At 45.8% G+C, this 16,753-nt stretch overlaps 1 protein-coding gene across 1 annotated transcript in view; it reads left to right on the top strand.

The window, feature by feature from the left end:
* LOC126482171 (synaptogenesis protein syg-2-like) overlaps positions 1-16,753 on the top strand; it is a 422,853-nt gene that overhangs the window by 59,072 nt on the left and 347,028 nt on the right. The window lies entirely within an intron of this gene.

Below are 16,753 nucleotides of genomic sequence, written 5' to 3' on the forward strand. Positions count from 1 at the left end.
ACTTAGGGAGTTACTTAGAATAGTTAACAGTAATAGAGCAGCTTCTTATAACTCAGACACCGCTGCAATTAGTACTAAGCGATGCTTTAGGTGGAAGACTGGCAACATGTGGTTTGGGATATCGAATAACGTTGTACCCTGTGACAATCCAATGGAGGGTCTGAGTTTGGCGATTGCCTGAAGAACGCCATCAAGTGCACTGTCAACATTGAGGCACGGAGGAGGGGGGCCGGCCAGGATGGCCGAGCGGTTCTAGGCGCTACAGTCTGGAACCGCGCGACCGATACGGTCGCAAGTTCGAATCCTGCCTTGGGCATGGATCATTGTGATGTCCTTAGGTTAGTTAGGTTTAAGTAGTTCTGAGTTCTAGGGGACCGATGACCTCACAAGTTAAGTCCCATAGTGCTCAAAACCTTTTGAACCATTGAGGGGCGTTTATGTAAGATAGTGTCCGGACCTGAATAGAATGGATCACCTTTGGGATGAGGTAGGGCGTCGGCTTCACTCCAAATTCCAGTGTCCAACGTAGTTACCTCCTGAGGGTTGGGCTGCTGAGAAATAATGAGGTGCCATTCCTCCACACTCGAACACCTCATTGAAAATAGCCTCATGCTCTTATAACGGTGAACGGATGGCACAGTCCATATCAATGTCCATTGCTATGTGCCCGGAGAGTTTGCTCAGAATGCAACATGACTGCACCCTACCTTTTTGGGGATACTGGGAGTGCCGTATCGACTTATAAAGTATGCAAGCGTCTCTGCATGTTCGATATAGCCTCTAACCGTCTTTTTCAAACTGTCACCGTGCTTCGCCAGGAAGATGTGAAACGAAGCAATTGCATGGAACTGGAGCCTGTTCTCTTAAACGAGAAGTGTAGGATTTGTCTGGCACTTGACGATCGTCGCAGATGTCTGTGGAGGGTCAGGTACGAAGACATGTCTCAGGCATGCTGACTAACACTTTCAACAAGAACGATTTCACATAAAAATAGGAACACCGAAAACTTGACTAATAAGACATTGGAAACCTGTTGGCATTAAACCGCTTCCAGTTACCTCGGAACTCAGAGATATTGGTCCTGTGTTATTTTCATGTAAAACTTATACCTTCCTTCCTACTAAATAGTGAAAGATTCGGGAAACAAAGTTGGAGGTGCATAGTGATACAGCACCCTCCTCTCAACTTAAATTGGAAGTAACACATAGAAAATGTTGTGGGGAAGATTAACCAAAGACTTCGTCTTATTGACAGAATACTTAGAAAATGTAACAGACCTACAAAGGAGACTGTCTACACTACGCTTCTCCGTTCTCTTATAGAATACTGCTTCGCGGTGTGGGATCTTTACCAGATGGGGCTGACGGAGTACATCGAAAAAGTTCAAAGAAACGCAGCACGTTTTGTAATATCGCGAAATAAGGGAGAGAGTGTCACAGAAATGATACAGGATTTTGGCTGGACATCGTTAAAAGAAAGGCGTTTTACGTTGCGTCGGAAACTTCTCACGAAACTCCAATTACCAACGTTCTCCTCCGAATGCGAAAATATTTTGTTGACACCGACCTACATAGGTAGGAGCAATAACCACGGTAAAATAAGGGAAATCAGAGCTCGTACGGAAATATATAAGTGTTCATTCTTTTCGCGTGCTATACGAGACTGGAATAGTAGAGAATTGTGAAGGTGGTTCGATGAACCCTCTGCCAGGCACTTAAATGTGATTTGCAGAGTATCCATGTAGATGTAGATGTAGAAAACAGACCAGAAAGGCTCAATTATGTTGAATCTGCAGACATTAGTGGCCAGGGGAGTTGCAACGATTCGTACTAACAAAACCAGTCTTGCAACATTCGAGCTGTGTGGACAGGAGCACTGTCGCCTTGGAACACATCATCACCAAACATTGTACAACAAACAATGTACTATGGATTGGATGTGATTAGCGATAATGATCACATAAACCTTGGCTTTAATGCGATCTCGCAGAATAAGTACGCGGCCCATGGAAAACCACGATATGGTTGCTGAAATCATCAATGAACACCCGCCATGTTTCACTCCTCGAATGAAAACTCAGCTAGAAGTTGTCAATAGTTTGAATCAAGACTCGTCCGTCAACATGACTTTATTCCATTGATCCATTTCAGACTACAGTAAAGAGAAAGAGAAGCTTCTGAAGACCACATATTTTTTAACTGTTATCCGAGGTTTATTGACTCTAATAATCGTAGTAGTGGTCATATTTGATCATATTGATGTTGCTTGCCCGCGAAAGGCAAAGGCCCCGAGTTCGAGTCTCGGTCCGGTACACAGTTTTAATCTGCCAAGAAGTTTCATATCAGCGCACACTCCGCTGTAGAGTGAAAATTTCATTCTAGAAACATCCTCCAGGCTGTGGCTAAGCCATGTCTCCGCAATATCCTTTCTTCCAGGAGTGCTAGTTCTGCAAGGTTCGCAGGAGAGCTTCTGTGAGGTTTGGAAGGTAGTAGACGAGTTACTGGCTGAATTAAAGCTGTGAGGTCGGGGCGTGAGTCGTGCTTGGGTAGCTCAGTTGGTAGAGCGCTTGCCGCGAAAGGCAAAAGCCCCGAGTTCGAGTCTCGGTCCGGCACACAGTTTTAAACTGCCAGGAAGTTTCATATCAGCGGTCTCCTGTCACAGAAAATGAAGATTGGACTCAAGGTGGACAAAGATGCCATAGAACACGTATGGATAGCTTAGTGTTACAGTGATAGTCGTCGAAAGAAATAAAGGCCATGGTAGAACTTATTTCAATGTTTAGAGGAGGAAAAAGAAAAGTAAAGAATGAAGAATATGTTGATTATCACGAAAATTCACATACATGTTATTCTGTGCGCTACAGTACACTTTTTTAACGAAGTAAGTGGACTATGATAAAATGAAAAATAAATACGTAACAATAGTCCACGATTTACGGCTTGCCTGTTAAGGGCTTTAATATTACTGATGAACGGTTTTGGAATTTCATCTCGCCATTCAGTTCCCTGTTTATGGAACATCCTTCGTGTTGTTTCTGTGCTGATAGGGTTCATGATAGTGACATTCATTTCTGCAGTGACTTTTGCGCTTGTCGTCCTCTTATTTTTCCTGACAACCTTCTTCAATGACCGTTTTGTCACGATTACTCAATACATACTTTCGTCAATGTTGTGACTAACGGGTTATGTTTTTGTACTTTCCCTGCATTCGGTATGAATCTCCGATAGGATGCCTCGTGAAATAACAAACATTTGGGCTACATTGTTCACGGAAGTATCTACCGTACGAACACCAAGAATTTGCTCACGTTTTAAGTCACTTAGCACCGACATAATACACTCGAAAGCACATAGAAGTGGAAGCTGTCATCAAAGCTAAGGGTGGACCAACACCATACAGAATTCAAGCATTACCAATGGAGGGCGTCAGGAACTTCTAAGTCATTTTCATCCAGGTGTCCGGATACTTTTGATCACATTGTGTATAACTGAAGAGATGTACGAAGAAAGTAATTGTAGGAACGGATGTGGGAGTATTTTCTGGAGATGGCAAAATTTTATTGCAAGACAATAGTTTGAGATCCGACACATCCAGCCGGCTGGACACGTAGCGACATACACTGACTGGACAATCATCTCGTGACAGACGAAACGAGAGGAATCCAATCGTGTTGCGTAAATCACCAGCTAGTAACTACGTAAGAATAAGCCGGATGTTCTTTCGAAAAGAAACAGAACATACTGAAATAGAGCTTGCTGGGACACCAGCTCTATGTACAGCGCATTACGTAGTGTGATCACCAAAGTCATTCTTCACTTTATTCGACCAAAGAATTTACCATAGATTACGAAAGAGTTACATATTCCAAACACCATCCACAGCTGAACTGCGATTTGCTATTTTGATATCGACATTCCAGCAGGTGTATTAATATTACGTTGAGACCATAGTGGGCCAACATCTCTATCTACGTTATACCTTAAGTTTGCCAACTTCCAGTATGGTAATACCCGATTCGTAGATTTTTCATATACGAAGAAATGGGTGCTTCTCATCCATTGTGCTCTACCACAGGGAGTGTACAAATCACGGGCAGAGATTGCATATACTTTTGGAACAATCGAATCTTGATTTCTACGTTGGAGTTCAGAAAATTCTCGTCAGTTACACCAAGTAACAAAAAGAGCGTTCTGTGCAACTAGTCTCTTGCTGAGACCTCCTCTCAGTCACAGTTCTGCCTCTAAATACCTTGCAGCTAATCTCGATACGAGCCATGGAGATACGTGTCAGAAAGAAGGTCAAAGCAGGAAACAATATGTAAAGAAATCTGCAAACAACAAGTTGGAGAACAAGTCCAGACGTACTTTGGACATTGGCTCTACCCTTGTGCTGCACGGAAATACAGTATCCATCCGCTGGGTCAACCAGGGTGCAGCACGTAAAACCGACCCGTCGTACTCGACGCGCACCAACCAATCATTTCCTCCGATGTACCGACACTGCGCGAAACTGTGTTGATGAGTAACGCAGCAGCACCCGCAGCCAGTGAAACCTGTCGAAGCCAGTAGAAAATAACGCTTCGTTGTCTGAAGCCGGGTTAGTGTGAGTGGATGATGATGGCGTATACGTTACCAAATCGTGTTGCCATTGTTGAAACGTTCGTTCGCACTGTGCCTTTTGTGAAAACAAAGAATTTGTTTCAGGAGAAATTTCCAGGACGTTGTGTGCCAGCGAAAAGTACTATATAGGAATTGACTGAGGAAAATGGCGGCTTACAAGATCGGTTCTAAATAATAGCAGTAACAGATAACCAACCGTCTGCCCATCTAAGTTAAAGAGGTCTCGTAAGTTAACAAGGAGACTGAGTCAATACGTTCATACGAGTTGCAGTCGTGTTTTAAGGGACTGAAGTTAAAACAGTACCTAACAAGTGCTGGTGGACGACTGAAGCAGCCTGAAGTGCAGAAGAGAGCGCATTTCAGTTTATGGCTGTTGAGAAATGTTGCCAGTGGTGTCCAGGACCCACCAAGGCTCATAATGAGTGATGAGGTGTGGTTCTACCTCTCTCGGTACAAATGGTTCAAATGGCTCTGAGCACTATGGGACTCAACTGCTGTGGTCATAAGTCCCCTAGAACTTAGAACTACTTAAACCTAAGGACAGCACACAACACCCAGCCTTCACGAGGCAGAGAAAATCCCTGACCCCGCCGGGAATCGAACCCAGGAACCCGGGCGTGGGAAGCGAGAACGCTACCGCACGACCACGAGATGCGGGCTCTCTCGGTACATAAATTTCCAAAATATCCTGTACTGGTCGACGGAAAATCCTCACACGATCCACCAAGTACCCTTGTATGACGAGAAGATTGGTTTCTTATTACTGATTTATGCCCACTAGAGAGCGCTTATGACTAGTTCCTCTTCGATGCTCTCTTCTGTTCCCAATAACTCCTGAGACCTGCTGATAATTTCTCCTTCCTCTCCTGTGAAAGGGGCTTCCGATTTTTAGGGAATCTAGCTGGTGGGGTCCATGGTTCTACCATAGCACCAAAATTGGAACGATCTTCTACCTCAAGGAGATTCCTGTGGAATTCAGGTCCTTTAGTATCTCATTAAGCCATAGGCTTCCAGCCTTGTAGCTTTTAACTAATGAGAAGATCTTCTTGGTAAGCCTATTGTTGCTCATTCGTTGTAGGTGTCCACAGAACTTGAGCCTCCTACGTCGTATACTGGTATTGACTGATTCTACCTGTCGATACAGTTCAGAAGTAGACTTCAATCGGTAGGATCCATCTGGGAGCAATCTCGACCCAAGAATTTTTCTGAGAATCCGTCTTTCAGATTTCTCAAGGTCATCCAGCCATCGTGTCTTTTCTGTTCATCAAGAATGGTCTCTGCGGCATACAGGTACTGCGGTCTTACAGCAGTTATGTAATAACAGACCTTAGCATTCTACGAAATGCACTTCTTGTTGTACAGATTGTGGGACAGATGATATGCTGCGTTGAGGTTTTTACGCCTTTCTAAGATGGAGGTGCCGCCTCTACCATTGGGGGTATACCCATTTACCAACATAAGGAAAGCGATTGAACCTCCCAATCGTTCCATGTATAGTCGTCAAAGAGGTGTTACTGGAGCGCCGGTTCTCAAAGTATTTGGTCTCGTCATACGATATTTGTAACTCTGATTTCACCACTATCTCATGCAGGGCTTGGACAGCAATGACAGCATCCTTGGAGTTGGTGGTCAAGATTTCAATGTCATCTGCGAATGCAAAGCACCTTATCCCGATTCTCTGAGTCCTGGATCCAATGGTAACAGGTTTGATTCCTAGATTCCCTAGCGTACACTCCCAGGTTTTGAATACTTTATTAAGACTTTATCAAGGGGTGATGTTCGTACTCCTTTTCTGTCTTAGTTGGAGAATGGTTTCCAGAATGAATATATGCTCGGTACAGGACCTTCCACGTCGATATCGTCCTTGATATTCACTAATTGTTTAACCACATTGACATTCTGCATTGTCCAGTAAAATCCTATTGGCAGCAAAGAAATGCCCCATTAGTTGTTGACATCACTGCGATCACTTTTCCTATGTAAAGGGTGTATTATAGCTGATTTCCAGGCATCAGCATCCTGCTAGTCTCTCAACAGTCAACCAAGATCCGGTGTATGGTCTCTGTGATTACATTTCCTCCTGCTTTAAGAGTTTCGGCAATGATTCCATCTTCCCTGGGTGCCTTGCAGTTGTTATATAGTTAGTGGGTTAGATGGTAGGTGTACATCTTGAGAATCTTCAACAGACAATATTTCCGTGGGCTCTTCACAATTACTAAAATTGCTAATAACGGTTTGCCGAAAGCTCCACGTTCTCGCCGTTATTAGTGACCAGTGAGATGTGCACGGCTCGTGTTCATGCCATTTAATGTTTGACATCTTCTATTACGGTACTGCTGCCTCGTTTTCTTATTCCATTTACTGGCGTCACTAGCTTCCTAGCTTACTTCCCCATGAGCGGCAGCAGCAGCACGTATCGATAAGTGCACTGTCGTAGCATCTCCTGGGCGACCGTTAGTATTTCCGGGTCGTTGTGTGTCTGGGAGTCAGTTGGAGACGAATCAGCAGTGCAGTCGGCCATCAGCAGCAGTGAAGTCGGGGTGGAACGCCGGTGAGGCGCCGACAGCCAGTGCTCGCCGACCGCTGGCGGCACACATGAACTGCCCGACGGAGGGAGATTGGAGTGAACGACCTTTGGTTTGTCGATCGGTTGGTCGTCTCATCGGCCGACGTATGTTTGGTGCATTCACCGTTTCCAGGCCTGGAGGGTTGATCGGATGGCGAGGAGCAGCTAGGGAATCTCAGCGGCGCGTTGTTTGGCCTAGGCCGCAGGTGGCGTCCACGCGCGGTCGGAGTGCGTTGTGCTGTTCCCATTTCTACGGGATCCGTGGCCCATCGATCCTGAACGTGAAAGTTGAGTTTTGACTTAATGTACCAGCAAGTCACAACTGTTCACATTGTGTCGTTTGGATTTCGTTGTCAACTGTTGGTACATTCCGGCGAGAAATAAAGTTGGCAAATTTTAGCCACCCTCCGGTGGAGTTTAACTGTACTTGATTATTTTGAATTGAAGTGCACCAGCTGAATATTCTGCCTTGTGGCCGTTAACGTTCCGGTTACCTGCCCTGGCCGTTGACGTAAGTTCAGGCAGTGTATTTTCCTCATCGTGTTGTCGCTATCCATCACGGAGTGTAGTTTGACAGCTCAATGTATAATTGGTTGTAGGCGCCAATACCTTTTACGTTGTTCCATTGATCCCCCTATTGTGTGCTGGTGGGCTAGAGCGGAAGTTATCTTGTCGGAGAGTCAGTTGACTGTCTGGCGGTTGGATTGTCGTCGGATCGAGAATGGTTGGGCCGACTGCCTGTCTCACCTAAGCGAGCGTTAGTATTCGAATTCCAGGCCGCCGCTGGGCTGGGTGCACTGCCTTTTCTTATTTGTTCTTGTTTGTATTTGTATGGCTTCTAACCAATTTTTTAATTTACGTTGTTTTGCCATTAAGACTTGAGATTGTTTGGGCCTTCAGAAAGATTGTTTTGAGGCAAGGCCTTTGGCCTCTAAAAAATTTATTTTGGTTTGAGTCTGAAGTTCAATGGCTCTGAGCACTATGGGACTTAACATCTATGGTCATCAGTCCCCTAGAACTTAGAACTACTTAAACCTAACTAACCTAAGGACATCACACAAATCCCAGTCATCACGAGCAGAGTCTGAAGTGATGGGCCTTCAGCCGATTTTTAAATTTAAGTTGTCTTGCCCTTAAGGCATGAGATTGTTTGGGCCTTCAGCCTAAGTGAAAGAAATGATTTAAGATAAGCCCTTCTGCCTTTTAAATTTCTGATTTTGGTGTGGGTCTTACGTTATTGCCTTTCAGCCGATTTTAAATTAATGTGGTCTTGCCCTTAAGGCATGAGATTGTATGGCGCATTCAGCCGGTAATTAAGTTCCAAAAATTAATGCAGTGTGTTTTTTTTTTTAAACTTTTCTTGGCTCTTGTAATGTTTGGCGAAATAAATAAAGTTGTATGTTCGAGTGTAACTGGCAGCCGCTTATTTTGGCCCCTTTCCTGCGGGCTTAGCAGAGCGTCTCAACCAGCTCCCTGGCTGTATCCGAAAAGTGAAGACATTGTGGTTTATACCCTGAGAGTTCCTCTTTGAAGGCCCGATAAAAGTTTCTGGTGTTGTACATTTTAAATTCTTCATCCAAATTTTCCAATCATGATCAATCGCAAGATTTCTTCACATGCCTTATGCTCTTGCTTGTCATTCTCCGCACCATTGTGAAATTCTCCCAGTCTTCTTGTCGTTTATTCGAGTTTCACTTCCTCCAAGCTGTGGCACGCTCATCAACTAGAGGGCCACATTCAGAATTCCACCATCTATGACGTCGCTTCCTTCTAGGTTGTCCGAGGTTATTGGTCGCCCCACTTACAGTTGGCCCCAGTCTTTCATTTCTTTTTGCTTGTCAGTTTTAAAGCTTTTTTTATTCTCTGTAAAGAATTGGGGATCTATCCTTGGTGGAACTGTGCTAGGAGGTACCTTTCGATTAGGTAATAGTCTGGTCTTTATCTGTGTGAAGAAATGGTCAGACTCAACATTCTAATATTTGCATACTCTGACGTTCATGAGCTTTTTCCTTGATGTTGGGTATGCCATTTCCGGAACACGCAGTATGTGGCCCATATTCTTTGAGGCGACAGCGAGAAGTGACTTGTATATGGGAATCCTGGAGGAGTTTAATCAAACTTGACAGAAGTTATGTTAGTTCATGGACTTTAAGGGCAAGTTTTCCCTGACACCATTTGCAAACTAGAAAATTAAAGTTCTGACCCAACATCAGACGGATTGCAACTGCGAGATCCGAAAGGAGTTAAATCAACACCAAAGGCAGACGTTCACTGCCAACTCATGAACCTGTTACTTGGCGTCTTCGCAGCATTAAGAGATTTATCTCAACTTGCCTCAAGAGTACACTGATATGCACTTCATGCGTTGCAAACCGAATGGCAGTGCCCTTGAGGCTGCACGATTGTATGAAGATCTTCCTTTCCGCACGCAGCCCAACAGGCGTACATCTAGCCGGTTACATCAGAGCCCTAGAGAAGCCGGGAGTCTTGCACATGTACGAGAAGGTCGACCCACACCCATAACACCGGATTCTGAGGAAAAGGGGGTTACGCACATTACACGAACGTCCGAGTACGTCAACAAGGAGGATTGCTACCCAAGAGTGTATGCTGTCATAGCAGTGTGTGGCGGATTATACACTCCTGGAAATGGAAAAAAGAACACATTGACACCGGTGTGTCAGACCCACCATACTTGCTCCGGACACTGCGAGAGGGCTGTACAAGCAACGATCACACGCACGGCACAGCGGACACACCAGGAAACGCGGTGTTGGCCGTCGAATGGCGCTAGCTGCGCAGCATTTGTGCACCGCCGCCGTCAGTGTCAGCCAGTTTGCCGTGGCATACGGAGCTCCATCGCAGTCTTTAACACTGGTAGCATGCCGCGACAGCGTGGACGTGAACCGTATGTGCAGTTGACGGACTTTGAGCGAGGGCGTATAGTGGGCATGCGGGAGGCCGGGTGGACGTACCGCCGAATTGCTCAACACGTGGGGCGTGAGGTCTCCACAGTACATCGATGTTGTCGCCAGTGGTCGGCGGAAGGTGCACGTGCCCGTCGACCTGGGACCGGACCGCAGCGACGCACAGATGCACGCCAAGACCGTAGGATCCGACGCAGTGCCGTAGGGCACCGCACCGCCACTTCCCAGCAAATTAGGGACACTGTTGCTCCTGGGGTATCGGCGAGGACCATTCGCAACCGTCTCCATGAAGCTGGGCTACGGTCCCGCACACCGTTAGGCCGTCTTCCGCTCACGCCCCAACATCGTGCAGCCCGCCTCCAGTGGTGTCGCGACAGGCGTGAATGGAGGGACAAATGGGGACGTGTCGTCTTCAGCGATGAGAGTCGCTTCTGCCTTGGTGCCAATGATGGTCGTATGCGTGCTTGGTGCCGTGCAGGTGAGCGCCACAATCTGGACTGCATACGACCGAGGCACACAGGGCCAACACCCGGCATCATGGTGTGGCGAGCGATCTCCTACACTGGCCGTACACCACTGGTGATCGTCGAGGGGACACTGAATAGTGCACGGTACATCCAAACCGTCATCGAACCCATCGTTCTACCATTCCTAGACCGGCAAGGGAACTTGCTGTTCCAACAGGACAATGCACGTCCGCATGTATCCCGTGCCACCCAACGTGCTCTAGAAGGTGTAAGTCAACTACCCTGGCCAGCAAGATCTCCGGATCTGTCCCCCATTGAGCATGTTTGGGACTGGATGAAGCGTCGTCTCACGCGGTCTGCACGTCCAGCACGAACGCTGGTCCAACTGAGGCGCCAGGTGGAAATGGCATGGCAAGCCGTTCCACAGGACTACATCCAGCATCTCTACGATCGTCTCCAAGGGAGAATAGCAGCCTGCATTGCTGCGAAAGGTGGATATACACTGTACTAGTGCCGACATTGTGCCTGCTCTGTTGCCTGTGTCTATGTGCCTGTGGTTCTGTCAGTGTGATCATGTGATGTATCTGACCCCAGGAATGTGTCAATAAAGTTTCCCCTTCCTGGGACAATGAATTCACGGTGTTCTTATTTCAATTTCCAGTAGTGTACATCGGCAAGTACTCTGTCCATATCATCGCCAGCGAGTGCAAGCCCTCAACAATGCAGAATTCCCTCCTACAGAGAATTTCTGTAAACGGCTGAGGATGGGTTTACCCGTGACATTGCTTTTAACTACCATAACTGTCACAAAAAATGGTTCAAATGGCTCTGAGCACGATGGGACTCAACTGCTGCGGTCATAAGTCTCCTAGAACGTAGAACTACTTAAACCTAACTAACCTAAAGACATCACACACATCCATGCCCGTGGCCGGATTCGAACCTGCGACCGTAGCGGTCGTGCGGTTCCAGACTGTAGCGCCTTTAACAGCTCGGCCACTCCGGCCGGCTAACTGTCACAATTGGGCCGATATCAATCCTAATACAAAACACGTATCACGACATCAACAGTGTTATTTGTTGAACATTACGACAGGACTGCTAGGCGACCGCATAATTGGACCAGACTACCTACCACAGAGACTAACCAGACAGCGGTACATGCAGTTACTGCGGACTGTACTTCCAAATGCACATGATGATGTCCAACAGAACCAACGCCTGAACAAGTCGTTGATGCATGACAGTGCTCCAGCACATTTTAATTTACGAGTCCGCCGGGTTCTAACTCGAACGTATGGACAACACTGGGTACGTAGAGGAGGGGCTCAGTCATGGTCTCCAACGTCTCTGGATATAAATCCCATGGATTCCGGTGTCGTGTCATGTTAAAAGCATAGTCTAAGCTAACGAGGAATTACGCTTTCGGATTCAAGCAGCCTTCCAGCATTTACAGAATTCCCCACGACTGCCTCAGAGTTCAGTGTCGCATTCAGACACATGGTCAACATTTCGAGCACCTACTTTAAGTTTTAGTCATGCCATGTGTTCCTAGACACTCATGAACCGCCACAGAAAATATGTTGTATCTCGATAACGGTTGATTTGTGGAGCAACGTTTATCGGAGCCCTTTAGCTACTTTCGGCCGGTACTTTCCATGTGTGGCCATAACTTCTGGAAACCCTGTATTGTAACCTTACATCGGAGAACTAACTGCTAACGAGCATACCTAGGATACTTCATGCATTACAGTACAAGAACACACACTGCCAATGGTTCTACGAAAATATTATAACGGTAGTTCCTGCCGTCAAAAGTACATCATTTTACTGTCATAGCCACAGTGCTTGCATGGTATGTCAAACGCCAAGTATATCCAGTGAGTGAACTTCTACGTAGTCATGAAACTAATATTGAAGGGCATTCCGAGAATATTAAAAGGTGTTACTGCGAAACCCACTGTAGAGAATAACACAATATTAGGATATTATTTACATAACATCCAAGCTCCCACGAGTTTAATACACACAAACTCAGGTCTGCTTCCAAATATACGTAGTTGATCCATCGGAAACGAGTAAAAACCATAGGTAGAACGGATTTTGCGATACTAATCCCACACCGCACGAAGGCATTTTTTAAAAATACTGTGGGCGGAATTTATAATACTAAATCTTATATGTTAAATTAATCGCGGTTTTGGATAACATCCCATTAAAATTTTACCAGACGCTTGTCCGATGCGCCACTGCCATAAAACACTTATCACCCTGTCTCACATCCGTGGAATACGCACAGACAAGGAAACAAATTTATTCCCGTTGAACTGAAGCATTACGAGAAACACGTTGTTTTCCATCAGCGATGTTAATGTAAGAGTGTTCCTGTTGTTCGTGGCCAACGGAGAAGCCAAATTGTTTACATAATCCACCAGTCGCTTTATCCTGATGTCGAAAACACTAAGTAACCATACCGTTTCAGAACAAATAGTGGTGTGTGTTAAGTCTGCCTCTGCCTGTGATGATACAGTCTTTTAGTGTGTATGAAACGGCGCTGAACTGAAACCAGTTGTTTAATTATACCGCGCACGCCCAGCTTCTCTGTGCTGGAAGAGACTCGCGGGATTCTGTAGAAACGGCGAGAGCCAAACAGACGGGGGGCAGCAACGTCTGTGGATACAAAAAGAGAGAATGGCTCTACGCCTGATGGCTGGCATCCCAGCAAGCTCGAGCGCCGCTGCGGTATCGAACTCAGGGGGCCGTATGAATAGGCGGCTCGCTCCGAGAAAAGGGAGAGAGTATGAGAGTAGATAGACAAAGAGAGAGAAAGAGAGAGAGAGAGGACGTATCGACTCCTTCAGAACGCTGTAGTGGTTACACGCATGCTTAAAGCTGGCGCGTCAAAACATGACTGTCGTTTGTAGCGTGCAGCGACGTATTCCCCTCGCCGAGAGACTGAATGCTCTGTGTTTACAGTTATTTCCATTGGCTTCCAACCCATCCGGGAGAGGTAATTTAGTAAAATAATTTTGATACTCAAATGTCACCATTACAAAGCTATTGTTTATGTGTTAATATTCTTGTGGCTCATTGGTTTGGTTGCCTCAATCTGAGCGAAATGTTCTACGGGGTGAATCATAGTTGTTATGGGAAACTGACACGCTTTGATGATAATGGTTACTTTGTGAGGCGCTCGATGATGCGGTTATCAGCACCCCTACCGATTCCCACTCTATTCACAGTCCATTCTCACCATTTTCCCGAATGATGACGAAATTATGGGACAGCACAAACACCCAGTTCCCGGTTGGAGAAAATACCCAACCCCGCCGTGAACTGAACCCCGGACCCTAATACGTGTGAGGTCAAACAAGAGAAACAACAGCGTTCCAGTAAATGGATCCGCAAATGAGCGATATGACTACGTATTTTGGTTACACTGTTGACCTCTATATCAAATATTGTCCTACAAATGTAAGTTCAACGGAGAAAAAAATTAGTCACTCCTTGACAGATCGTTGCAAGGATCATTTAGCACCGTATAATTTCGCCCCTGTCTTTGTACCCACCAGGATTCGGTTAGGAAGTGAGTCCACAAGGATGTGCAGATACGTCGCGTCCAGATGAAGGCATTCGGTAAGGATTTGATCGTGCAGTTCCACTTAATTGCAGGTATGCAGCTGTTGGCGTTTTAGCCGTTGTTCCAACATGTTCCACAGATTTTCTAAGGGGTTGAGATCCGATGATTTTCCCGGCAGTCGACATTAATAGGGTGAGGGAGTGTTCAGAAAACCGGTAACATGTTCTTCGAGTCCAATGAACTTCACAGTTTTCGTCTGTGTGTGACTGCGTGAGCAGCGGTCTACTGCGAAGTGACCAGCTCCTAATTTTCACTGCGTGCAGTTCCCGTTGCCAATGTTACCTCACTAACGGGTTCACTCCCTGCAGCAATTCCTGTTGAGTTTCGAAGCAATTTTCATTCACAAGCCAGGAAACACTTGACCGGTTCCTCTGTCAGTATCTTTTCCGCCTGCAATAATGACGGCGTATTTCGTGCCCACGCGCGTTACACAGCTGCTTGTAGGCACTTAGAATAGTCCGCTGTGAAACATCAACAACGTTGGATTGGCCGTGGCAGACCCATTGACCGACCTGCCATATCATCCAACCTAACTCTATTAACCGGAGTGCCACATCACCCGACCTAACCCCGTTAGGCTTCTGTTTATGGAGCTGATTAAAGGAGGATGTGTACGCTACGAAGGTGGATACACGTTTAGAACTTTTCGCTCGCATCAGCGACGCTGTTGGCCGCCTTAAGACACGCCCAGGCGATGTTCAATGTGAAATATAACACATCCTCCAATGCGATGACAGGTAGATTCAGATGGGTGAGGGGTTTCTTGAACACCCTTGTAGGAGGGATCCGACCATAAATCTGTCCACCACAGCGCCTACACAGCACTTCGGTAAGTAATATTCACACTTTGCAATCATTCATCGGTGTATGTAGTCTTCAATCCACTCCAGTTCCGTAAATATGGAAAATCATACACATGTTCAGCGAACTTCGTCATTTTATTTTCTCATGTAGAATCACCACACAAATTATGACATTCCTCCTGATTCGTTTTCGAAAGAACAGACATGACATATGTATGAGACATAAATGTTACACTGAAAGAACCGACATCCCCTCCCCCCAACCCCCACACACTCACACACACACACACTCACACACACACACACACACACACACACACACACGCGTGCGCGCGCGCGCGCGCGCTGTGTAAATTTTAAGTTGGCAAACCAGAATAACTCGAAAAACAAGTTTCACACGAAAAAATGTGTAAAATCCGAAGTTGATTATTTTCGATGGGCACATTTGCTGTTGAGAAAATTAGCCCGCCACCACAGCCCCTGGGGGTGTGGTGGGAGGCAACTTTAAAATTTCAAATTGGAACGCCCATTTTTTATTGCAGAGTCAGATTCTACATAAAAAAACTACGTACATTTTCTCTTAAACATTTATTTGATTCTTGGTAGTTGGCGCTGTAGTTCAAGAAAATCCATGTTCTCATTTTTGCGTGGAAAATGGTTACGGATAAATAAAAAATTAGTTCGCTCGTTAGTAAGTAGGATGTTTGGTTAGTTAGTTAGCTAGTCAGATGATTTTTGATAGTTAAAAGTTGTATGGCCTCATGACCACGAAACCAACAAAACTTATCCGAATCTGCGGAAAAAAGTACTATGTGGGTCGACATTTCTGAAACTCTAATCCCTCTGTCTCAAACCCTACCCTATGGGGAGAGAGAGAGATTTTTAATCTTAGCGAATAAAAATTCACGAAGTAAATAAGTAATTTTTATTCATCCTTAACCATTTTCCACGCAAAACTGAGCACATGGATTTTCTTGAATTACAGCGCCAACTACCAAGAATCAAAACAAATGTTATGACAAAATGTAGCCGATGTAGTTTTTTATGTAAAATCTGATTCTGCAATCTAAAATGGGGGTTTCCATTCGAAATTTTAAAGTTGTCTCGCACCCCACACCCCAGGGGGCTGGGGTGGTAGGCTAATTTTAGCACCAGCAGATGTCCTCCTCGAAAATAATCAAGTTTGGATTCTACACATTTTTTCCTCCCTCTCTCTCTCTCTAGTATCGTATTTCTTGTTCAAATGGTTCAAATGGCTCTGAGGACTATGGGACTTAACTGCTGAGGTCATCAGTCCCGTAGAACTTAGAACTACTTAAATCTAACTAACCTAAGGACATCACACATATCCACGCCCGAGGCAGGATTCTAACTTGCGACCGTAGTGATCGCACGGGCCTACAACCGCTCGGCCACTCCGGCCGGCTTATTTCTTGGTATGTCAGTCCATCTCTGACATCTGAAAACATTACAATAGTGATATTTTCATAGCAACAAGGGCAATATTTTTTTACGGGTTAGTGGCGACTCGTTCGCGTCAGGTACCGAAGTTAAACGCTATCAGGCTGGCCTAGCACTTGAATGGATGACCATCCGATCTGCCGAGCACTGCTGGCGAGCAGGGTGCACTCAGCACTTGTAAGGCAAACTGAGGAACTGCTTGATTGAGAAGAAGCGGATCCGGTCTCGTAAACTGACATATGGCCGGCAGAGCGGTGTGCTGACCATATG

Source organism: Schistocerca serialis, chromosome 5 (assembly GCF_023864345.2).
Source record: "Schistocerca serialis cubense isolate TAMUIC-IGC-003099 chromosome 5, iqSchSeri2.2, whole genome shotgun sequence".
Taxonomy (NCBI): Eukaryota; Metazoa; Arthropoda; class Insecta; order Orthoptera; family Acrididae; genus Schistocerca; species Schistocerca serialis.